Source organism: Gekko japonicus, unplaced genomic scaffold, assembly GCF_001447785.1.
Source record: "Gekko japonicus isolate JY-2015 unplaced genomic scaffold, Gekko_japonicus_V1.1 scaffold1737, whole genome shotgun sequence".
Lineage (NCBI taxonomy): Eukaryota > Metazoa > Chordata > Lepidosauria > Squamata > Gekkonidae > Gekko > Gekko japonicus.
In genome coordinates this window covers 8,383-11,176 of record NW_015165295.1, presented here as the reverse complement: position 1 = coordinate 11,176, position 2,794 = coordinate 8,383, and positions in this window count along the sequence as shown.

Genomic DNA, 2,794 nt, shown 5'->3' with positions numbered 1-2,794 from the left:
GGCTGAGGCAGGTGATGGTCTGTATTCTTGGTGCTTGGAGGGGGGCAACAGTGGGAGGGCTTCTAGTGTCCTGTCCCCACTGCTGGACCTCCTGATGGCACCTGATGCTTTTGGCCACTGTGTGACACAGAGTGGTGGACTGGATGGGCCATTGGCCTGACCCAGCATTGTCTTCTCTTATGTTCTTATAGGAACTCTCAGGCTGAGGCAGGTGATGGTCTGTATTCTTGGTGCTTGGAGGGGGGCAACAGTGGGAGGGCTTCTAGTGTCCTGTCCCCACTGCTGGACCTCCTGATGGCACCTGATGCTTTTGGCCACTGTGTGACACAGAGTGGTGGACTGGATGGGCCATTGGCCTGACCCAGCATTGTCTTCTCTTATGTTCTTATAGGAACTCTCAGGCTGAGGCAGGTGATGGTCTGTATTCTTGGTGCTTGGAGGGGGGCAACAGTGGGAGGGCTTCTAGTGTCCTGGCACCATTGCTGGACCTCCTGATGGCACCTGGTATTTTTGGCCACTGTGTGACAGAGTGTTGGACTGGATGGGCCATTGGCCTGATCCAACATTGGCTTCTCTTATGTTCTTATGTTTCAGCTACAGTCACTTTATAAAAGTTTGCTTATATTTAAAACCTCTGGTTTTATAGTGCCTCAAATGCCTTTAAGCAGGCAAATAATCCAACCCTGACCTCTGTGTTGGTATTGCACAACAGATTTATACAACTTTATCACAATGCCCATAATAGGGCAATTTAATTTTAAAAGATATACATATGTGTGTGTGTGTACACACACACACACACAAAGAACCATGTCATCCTTGACAAAATAATTTTATGTATGCATCCAATAATAAACCATATTACCATAATAAAAAACACAACACCTCTAAAGACAAATGTTCTGAACATATATTAAATTCCAAAAGATAATAAATTATTCCATTTTTCTAAGAAAAATATCCTTATTCTATTTTTAAGAGGTTTTTTTTCCTGTGCGGATACTTACTTCCACAAACAGGGGGCTCACTCTCCCCCAACAGCTTTTCCTACATAGTCAGTAGACTTCCTGGGTTTGTAGAAAAATCCAAAAACTAAAAAAATCCCTTCAGGGATGGGTAAATTCCCCTCAAAACCTTTTGAAATAGCCTCTGCAGGGATCTGCTTCAGGCATCAACGGTGATAGATTAGATTGTTGGGTTGAGCTTCTAACTGGCTCGGTCAATAAAAGTGTGGTGGGAAACAGCCGTACAAGACTTCTCTGCTGTCTAGAGTCCAGTTGTAATTCTGGGGGGGGGGTCTCCAGGTCCCATTTGGAGGTTGGCAACTCTAGGCCTGGCAGTAGTCTAGGGTTGCCAGGTCCCCCCTGATTTGCATGACTCACCTAGCCTTGGCTGCTTGCTACCGTTCATCAGCAGCCACCCTATGAAAGCCAGTGAGGTGCAGCAGTTAGAGCGTCAAAGTAGGGTCTGCAAGACCCAGGTTCAGATCCCCATCTTGCAGTGGAAGCTGACTGCGTGATTTTGGACCAGTCACATATTTCAGCCTAAGCAACCTCACAGGGTTGTTGTGCAGTTAAAAAGGAGGAGGGAATAATGAAAGCCGCTTTGGTCCCCACTGTGGAGAAAGACTGTAATTTTCCTAGGTAGAGGCTGGGGGGTGGAGATGGAAAGCAGAAGACAGAGAGGCAGATAAAGGTAGGTTGGCTGTTGGGTGGGAAGGAAATAGGGTTGCCAACTCCAGGTTGGGAAATTCCTGGACATTTGAGGGGTGGAGCCTGGAGAGGGTGGGATTTGAGGAGGGGAGAAACTTTGGACTAGTGTAATGTCATAGACTCCACCCTCCAGCCATTTCCTCCACAAGAACCACCATTGCCTACGACTCATCCCGAGGGTGGTTGGCAGTGGGGCCAGGATGGGGAACCCCCCTCCGTCATTGGTGCTGTGCAATGCCAGGTCTATCAACAACAAAGTCGAAGTCCTGCGGGACTTTGTACAGGAACAAGAAGCTGACCTGGCATGCATGACTGAGACCTGGGTGCGGGAGGGCGAGACAGTAGCTCTCGCCCAACTTGCCCTGCTGGGGGTCTCGGTCCTCCATCAATCACGGACGAGGGGGCGGGGCGGAGGCATGGCTCTATTCATCCGGGAGACTTACTCCTTCAGGGCACTCCTGCTGGTAGAGATCACGGTTGTAGAGTGTGTCAGGGTGATGCTGGAGGCTGAGGAGAGTTTGGCTATTTGGTTGGTGTACTGTCCACCTAATGCGCCGGCCAATAGTCTGCCATCCCTGCTGGAGGCCATATCAGGCTGGGCACTGGAGCACCCTAGGCTAATTGTCTTGGGTGACTTCAACGTCCATGCCGAGGCCGCAACCTCCAGCCGGGCTATGGATCTAGTGTCATCCATGGCGGCACTGGGACTCTCGCAGTTTGTCTCGGCACCCACGCATCGGGCCGGTCACATGCTTGATTTGAACTTTGCGGCAGGGGGCATGGGGGACTGGATTTCTGCTCTTGCAGTTCCATGGTCGGACCACCATGCCCTGAGGGCCCATCTGAATGAGCCGCGCCAACCCTGTTTAGGTGGCGAGCTGATTTTGGCTCGCAATGGAAGCAATGGAGCAGAGGATGACAGATGCAATGCAAGAGATGGGCAAACAGATGAAGGAACTGTTGGTGTCGGAAGTTGCTGACCTGAAGAAAGGAGTAGGAGAAATGGGAGTTAAATTAGAAAAAGAAGTGGGGGGTCTTAAAAAGGAGCTTCAGAGCCTGGTACAGAAAGCAACAGAAACAGA